We start from the raw sequence: 8,990 nt of genomic DNA, 5'->3' as shown, positions 1-8,990 counted from the left end.
GTAAAGTAAAAATTAATATTCAACCTTTTTAAAATTTATTTTTCTTAAGTTTTTCTAATAAAAGCATTAAATATTATAAATATTTTTATATTATATAACATATTGTATACTTTAACATTAAAATAATCTAGAAATAAGTTATAAAATATATATATTTTAACGACATTTTTAACAATAAAGAGTAGCTTTAAAAAATGATTTTAAAGTTATATTATTACATAAAAATATATAAATTTTGATATAAAAATGGATTCTGTTTTAGTATATGGCATTATATCAGGAAGTTATTATACAGAAGAGCGTGTAGTTGATGTACAATTCGTTGTAGAATAATTTACGAGTTTGTACAAGAGTAGAGGCTACAGAGTTAAATCGCTTGTCTCTAGAACAATCTAGCAAAGAATTCTTAGCTTTAAATCTTTCAAAAGTAACACAAGGATTTATAGAACGTCACATTTACTGTATATAAGCAACAGATTTTCAGTAATCGCTAGCTTAACTACACCAAACAGGCATTTAAAACCGCCGTCTTGACCTATTTTTTTTTCTCTCTCTCTCTCTAGGTTATAACAACATTAAAATTAAATAAATAAATTTAATTAAATTTTCATAATTTTATCCACTAATCCCATTACAAATAAGGGGGCTTTAATTCTCATTTTCCTACTTGAATTTCGTAGATTGTATGGCTGTTTATAAGGATATAAATACAGATATCATAAACATCCTTGTATAGGTTAGCGATCGAAGTAATCCTTGTTTAGTCTACTGATGAAGTTGCTAAGTTTTAATGTGTTTTACTCAGAGATAATCTTCATCTTCTGTAAATGTCATTTTGTAAATCCTGGCATTTTGATATGTCTGATAATTTATTTCACATCGTTTCACTTTGATAAATTACATTTAAATACACTAATTCTTGATAGTTAGTCCAATTTACATTGTGTATATCGCGCTTAGAACTGATCTGATATGCCACCAAGCTAATGAAAATCACTAAAATTTATTCATTTTTGACATTCCAAACTGAATTTTTGTCATATAAAATGATAAATTAATCATTTTTAGATGTTATAATTATTAAAAATTGCATTTTTTAGCTAGCAATTCTGCTATAAAAAAATCCTTTATTTTTTTTTTTAGATAAATAAGAGGAGTTACAACAAAAACTTATTGCACTACTGGGACATTTTTATGCTTTTAAGTACCATTGTATAGGAGAGTGTCTTTTTAAGGATCTACTGCTCCTGAACAAACAAATGTTTGATGGTATAAAGATGGCTTCTAGTTATCTTGATGTACTGTACATACAAATTTATATCTTTGTGATTTATAAAATAAAAGATTTAAAAAATATTTTATATACAAATTTATTTATTATTAAATGATAAGTAAATAAATAATTTATTTGTATAAAAATTTCACATTAAATTTAGATTTGTTCTGTTTAAAATCAAATAAAAACTTAATGTTTTATTCAATACTGTTTTAAATATTTTAAGAAGGAACGTAATTAAATGTGATTGAAATAAATTATTTTTTTAATTTTAAAATCATATTTTTTTTTTAAATCTATACTTTATATAAAAATAAAAACTTTTTTTTATAATTATTCTATAAAAATTCTAAAATTTTTTTAAACATTTTAGAAAAATTCTAGCATTTCTAAGATTTTTAGAAAAATTTTTCTAGAAATTCTAGAATTTTTTCTAGAATAATTCTTGATATTCTAAAGTTCTAAAAATTCTAGAAATTAGAAGAATTAAAGAAAAATTCTAGAAATAAATTCTAGAATTTTTAGAAAAATTCCAGAATTTATTTCTAGAATTTTTCTAGATTTAAAGAAAATGTAAATTAATAGAAACAAATAAGAATTTTTTTAAAAAAAATATAAAGAAATAAGCGAGAAATGTATTTCTAGAATTTTTTTTAGACTTTTCGAATATTCAAAATTCTTAGAAAAAATTCTAGAATTTTTATGGAATTATTTCTAGAATTATGAAAATTCTATCGTTCTGGAATAAAGTTTTCTAGTAAAATTATAAAAAGAAAAACTTAGCATTTTTAAGTTTATTTATATTTATTTCGTTCTGAAAATGTCATAAATATTATATAATTTCTCTATCTAACCAGCAAAAATTCTATATAGAAATTTTAAGATATTTTTTATAATTGCTTTAATATAATAAATAATATAATAAAATAATTGCTTTATTATATAATTATTAAAAGAATATACAAATTCTTCTTTAAAAGTTTATAAATTTTTAAGTTAATTTATTCTAGAAATTTTAATAAATTTCAAAAATTATTTTTCTAGAAAAATTCTAGAATTATATACATTTTTACAAAGAAGTTCTAAAACATTTCTGGACATTATAGAAGAAAAGTGCATAATGCTTTAAAAAAAACTAAATTAAATTCTTTAAAATTGTTCTAGAAAAATTCTGTTACTTCTCTTTAATTATATAAGAGTATAAATAATAATAAAANTTTAATTTTTCGTTGAACTTTTACCATAATTTAATTTAATTTTTCGTTGAACTTTTACCATAATTTAATTTAATTTTTCGTTGAACTTTTACCATAATTTAATTTAATTTTTCGTTGAACTTTTACCATAATTTAATTTAATTTTTCGTTGAACTTTTACCATAATTTAATTTAATTTTTCGTTGAACTTTTACCATAATTTAATTTAATTTTTCGTTGAACTTTTACCATAATTTAATTTAATTTTTCGTTGAACTTTTACCATAATTTAATTTAATTTTTCGTTGAACTTTTACCATAATTTAATTTAATTTTTCGTTGAACTTTTACCATAATTTAATTTAATTTTTCGTTGAACTTTTACCATAATTTAATTTAATTTTTCGTTGAACTTTTACCATAATTTAATTTAATTTTTCGTTGAACTTTTACCATAATTTAATTTAATTTTTCGTTGAACTTTTACCATAATTTAATTTAATTTTTCGTTGAACTTTTACCATAATTTAATTTAATTTTTCGTTGAACTTTTACCATAATTTAATTTAATTTTTCGTTGAACTTTTACCATAATTTAATTTAATTTTTCGTTGAACTTTTACCATAATTTAATTTAATTTTTCGTTGAACTTTTACCATAATTTAATTTAATTTTTCGTTGAACTTTTACCATAATTTAATTTAATTTTTCGTTGAACTTTTACCATAATTTAATTTAATTTTTCGTTGAACTTTTACCATAATTTAATTTAATTTTTCGTTGAACTTTTACCATAATTTAATTTAATTTTTCGTTGAACTTTTACCATAATTTAATTTAATTTTTCGTTGAACTTTTACCATAATTTAATTTAATTTTTCGTTGAACTTTTACCATAATTTAATTTAATTTTTCGTTGAACTTTTACCATAATTTAATTTAATTTTTCGTTGAACTTTTACCATAATTTAATTTAATTTTTCGTTGAACTTTTACCATAATTTAATTTAATTTTTCGTTGAACTTTTACCATAATTTAATTTAATTTTTCGTTGAACTTTTACCATAATTTAATTTAATTTTTCGTTGAACTTTTACCATAATTTAATTTAATTTTTCGTTGAACTTTTACCATAATTTAATTTAATTTTTCGTTGAACTTTTACCATAATTTAATTTAATTTTTCGTTGAACTTTTACCATAATTTAATTTAATTTTTCGTTGAACTTTTACCATAATTTAATTTAATTTTTCGTTGAACTTTTACCATAATTTAATTTCATTTTTCGTTGAACTTTTACCATAATTTAATTTAATTTTTCGTTGAACTTTTACCATAATTTAATTTCATTTTTCGTTGAATTTTTACCATAATTTAATTTCATTTTTCGTTGAACTTTCACCATAATTTAATTTAATTTTCGGTTAAATTTTACAAAATTTTAATTTAAATTTCCCGACGATTTCGGCGTTATTTTTCGGGCTATTTTAAATCGGATTTTTTTCTTCGGTCCATACTTTAATTATTCTGATAACAATTTTAAATTACATACACGCTTATTCTCTTCCAGTTTAATATATATAATTAATTTAAGGTTAGACGATTTACCAAAATCAAAAATAATAAAAATCATTTATATTTAAAGCAAGTTTTAGAAGTCGATTTCCTGTGTATAGACTTTTGTTAAATATCCATCAAATAGTTTCCTGTTTATAACTTTTTGAAGAGAAGAAGGGGGGATGTAGTTTTGACTGTGTGGAAGTTATTGCTTCTGACAGCAGCTCTTGCCTTACAAGACATCAAAAAATATCTTACAATATAGCAACATACTGCTAATGTCACTTCTTATATTTTTTGATGGAACCGTTACCCTCTAATACATTTTATTAAAAATTAAATGCAGGTCTCTCCCCACATATTTATATATTATATACAAAAAAAATTATATTACTTTTATAATATATTATATTGAATATTCAATTTTTTTTTTAAATCTTCAATTGAATTTTATTGAGTTAAAAAGTAGTTTATAAATTTCGGATTTTCTTTTATTTGTTAATTTATTTGTAAAATAATTATAATTAAGTAATTATAATTTAATTAAATACGTAAAATATAATTAAATGCTACTGTTTAGTTGAAATTTAATTGTAATTTATATTTGATCTTGAAATTTTTTAAAGTTTTAAAGTAATTTATAACAGTATTCGTGTGATTGAATGCGGCCCGAAAGCCGGTTAACCGCTTTAAAGAGTAAATTACTGTGTATGCAATTTAATACGTAATAACTTCTTGTTTAATATACAAATTATACTATCGAAGGGCCGATTTACACTTGAGGCCCTAAACTGTAAAGATTCTCCGCATCGTAATAATAAATTTAAGTGCGCGAGGCCTCTGTAGTGTGAGGCCCTACGTCGGTAGCTCGTTTAGCTTATGCATATGTAAGTCTGTCCCCTGACTTGACACACATATCGCCGAATTTCTTGCAAAAAAAACACGGTTAACCGACATTTGGGCCGCACTGTGTATTAAAAAAAACTTTACGGTTTAAAGTTAAAAGTTCAAATCTATTGACGGAACGAGCCTCAACAGCACTGTTTAACGTAACAGAAGAACGAGATTACGAACAAAGGGTGGTCCAAAAGTTAGATAACCGCGCGGTTAACCGATTTTTGGGCCACCCTTTAACATAACGTAATATTTAAGATGGGAGAAAGCCAGAAAAATATTTAACCTGGTCGACGGAACGACAAGTAACTTGTTATTTGACGTAACAGAAGGAAGATTATTGAGATAAGCGACATAAACACAAGCAACAACAACACTGAAGTAGATAGCAGCGATCGCAGCAAGCCATTATTCACTTCTGTTAGAAGATAATGGTATTTTTAGGCATTGGTTTAACTTCCTATTTAAATCTCTTCCTTGTAAAACCCATCATTTTCTAAGAATTTTAAATGGCATAGTAAGGGTGGAGGGGGAAGGGGGTGGTAGATGCAGCACTCCTCGTCGTAAATGCATTAGTTAGATGCAAAACTTGTTAGATAGATTCTTGCTACTCGAGAGTTTAAAGCCCATAAAATCGTTTTATATTCCACGATATGACTCTGCTTATCACTTTGTAGAATGCATTCGCCTATTATAATTACATTTGTTTAATGAAATAATAGATATATTTTGTAATAAAATAAATTCTTTAAAAAAATTACAATTAACTATAAAGTATTTTAATTAAGAAGTAGTAGTTTATTTTCTTCCAACTTATTTAATTGTTCTCGACCGATTTTATTATTCCTGTCGTTTTTAAATCAGTTGTTTATATAATTGCTATTTCTATTACTTAAAATTGTATTTTTTTTTTCAATTTAGTAGTTATAAATTGCGTTTTTATATTGTATTTTTTAAAAACTTGGTTGCTTGAAGTTGTATCTTTTGTGTTTGTATCTTTTGTGTAGAAATTACTATTTACAAAGTACAATTTTTAATTATTTAAACCATACTTTTCGTAGTAATTTCGTATTACGCTTTGTATTGTGTTGGTATTGTGTTTTCGGAAGGATTAAAATGTATATAATTATATTTTTAGTATAAAAAATACAATTTTAATTACTTAATATTGTATTTTTTATATTATATTTTTCAATTTAATTACTTATTGTTGCATTTTTTCATATTATATTTTCAGTTTACTTACTTACCATACTACAAAAGCACAATTATAATTAATTGTTTTTGTAGTGTAGTAAGTAACTAAACTTTTAATAGAAGAAAAAATATATATAATTTTAACTAATTAAAATTATACTTTTATATATTAAATTTGCATTTTTTTTATTACATTTTTTTATTACTTACTACAATATAAAAACACAATTATTTATAATTGTGCTTTTATATTGTATTTTTCAACTAATCTACAATATAAAAAAGCACAATTTTAAATAATTTCACTATATTTTTTTGTGTTATATTTTTTTCAATTGAGTTACTTGTAATTGCGTTTTTTGTAATTTTTAATATAGATTTGAGATTTTAATTATAATTTTCTTATATATATATATATATATTTAATCCTTTGGAATTTATATACTTCTACACAATAGAAGATTGTCTTTACAGTTAAATTTTGATTAGAAAAGTTAAATACCTAAAATAATTCGAGTGTAGCAGACTTTTTTCTTCCACTTGACTGATACTTTTCTGGATCAATGAGTTAACTGATACAATGAAAAGACAATTTTGACCACATAAAATACCAAATCTTTCGAAGTTAAAAGTAATGGTAACATTCCTTTCACTTGTTGATGATAGGCAAGAAATTTCTTGATGATAATCAACAGAAAATAACCTTTTATTCGTGGAATCTTAAATACTTCAAGAATCTTTACTCGAGATAATCGATTTTTCATTTTATAAAACAAAGAAAATACTTTAAAGAAAATATGTACAATAAATAATAATTAATTTCCTATCTTAATAATGCAAAAAATACAGTAAAAATTTTTTTTTAAATTCAAATTCTTCCTTTACGTAAAGGCCTAAATTAGTGTAGAATTTTAATTAAAATACAGTTCTTTTGTTTTACATTAAAATATTCGCTAAATTTACTATCACATTTATTAATTATACGATTTTAATTAATATGCTTCGTTAAAATTTAATTATTGTTTCTTAAAAATGGTATTTATTTAGTAAAATTGTATACGTACAGAACTAAATACCATACTTGTTACCTTGCAAAGCTACGTACAAATCGATAATTTTAGTGCAATCTTGTTGCATCTTGCATACAATTTGCTCATAAAAATTGCATTTGATATACTTTAAAACGTAATAATAAAGTCGAACCTTCGATAACGGCCACCTCCTAACAACGGCCGTTTTTATGCTCGCATCAGTGGCCTTTGTTCAGAGGTTTGACTGTGCGTGCAAACACATCATTTTAATCCATAAAATATTTGTTTTTTTTTCTACTAATATTAACAATTCTGTGCATTAATACACGTTGCATATTTCAGTGCATTCATTATTTCAATTTTATTATTTTCTTAATTTATGCATACAAATCTTTAATATGTAATCCTTAAGTCGTTTGCATACACAAATAATTTACTAAACGCATGAATAATTATCTCACACTGAATGTAAACACTGTAAACAATTCAACTGTATGCATACTTATTGCATTTTAATCTTTCCTACAATATGCATTTATTCTAATTTGCATACATTTTCTATATATATATTACACGCAGAGTTGCCCAAAAGTTAGTTGACCATTATAAAGAATTTCAAATTTTTACCAATTTTATCAAAGAACATATTGTTCTAAACTCAGTTTAGGATTCATAACAAGGATATCCGAAAAGGCTAACTGACTTTTGAGCCACCCCCTGTTATTACGCATATCCTTATCATTACAAGCGTAGAGGGTGGCCCAAAAATCAGATAACCATCTTAAAAAAATAAATTGCTACCTTACTTTGTAAGCAATTTGTACCTACAAGTAGACTTTCGATGCTAAATTAACTCCTGTATATTTAGATACCGTTTATAAAGGGTGGCCCAAAAGTCAGTTTACCACCGTAACGACTAACTCGTCTTATTTCTTTAATTAAGAAGTTTGTACAGTACCTACAAGTGAACTCGGAATGCCAATCTGTATCACTCTGTATTATAAACGTAAACGATAGCCCAAAATTCACTTAACCATCGTAAATACTAAATAACTGCCTTATTTCGTAAGCGATTTGTACCGAAATTGGTACAGTTCTATAGCAATTTTTGCCAAAAAACACGGTTTACAATTCGCATACACAAGTGTACCCGAAACACACGCGCGCACGCAAAAAAAATAAATATGGTTAACCGATTTTTGGGCCACCCCCGTATATCGATACTAAAGATATTAAACTCGTGCACAAACAAATCAGCCACCGGTTTCTGGCATTGTGGTTAGTGTATTCAGAGGATACAGATTAGATTTTTTTTTCCAATAACCTTCAGCATCCCTACCGTTTTGTTGTTGGAATATATCGAAAAGTATTATTCCAATTTGCAAGAAAGGAAGAAAATGTCAATAAAAAAATTCATAAGTAGGGGAAAAAAATAAATAAATCAAATCAATTTACCTGTTGTAGCACCGTACATGTGATACCAAAAAACGAAACAAGCGGGTGTCAAATCTGAAGAATAAACAGGAGAAAACAAACGAGCTGTATCATTTTGCTTACGTGGAGACGAAGCTTCGATGTACATGTAATAACCTAACAAAAGAGAAATAAAAAAAAAACACAAGTAAAAATTACTTTTAATTTCTAAAAAATACAAATGAATTTTCATTTTATAGCCTAAGTTTTTCATGAAAATCAAAGAAAATTTCTGTTTTTTTCACAATTTTTTTTGTCTTTTAACTGTTTTTTTTTTTTCTGTTTGTAGAAGAAAATCATTTAAAAAATTTTAAATTTTAAATTAAAATATACAAAAAAAATCATTTCTAAACGTCAAAAATA

At 24.1% G+C, this 8,990-nt stretch overlaps 1 pseudogene; it reads right to left on the bottom strand.

Moving 5' to 3' along the window:
* Window positions 1-8,990, bottom strand: part of LOC111628352 — a 38,683-nt pseudogene that overhangs the window by 16,815 nt on the left and 12,878 nt on the right.

The sequence above is a fragment of the Centruroides sculpturatus genome, unplaced genomic scaffold (assembly GCF_000671375.1).
Source record: "Centruroides sculpturatus isolate CEXI.00-Female unplaced genomic scaffold, Cexi_2.0 scaffold574, whole genome shotgun sequence".
Lineage (NCBI taxonomy): Eukaryota > Metazoa > Arthropoda > Arachnida > Scorpiones > Buthidae > Centruroides > Centruroides sculpturatus.
The sequence above is the reverse complement of the archived record's forward strand: the minus strand, read 5'-3'. Positions and strand labels throughout refer to the sequence as shown.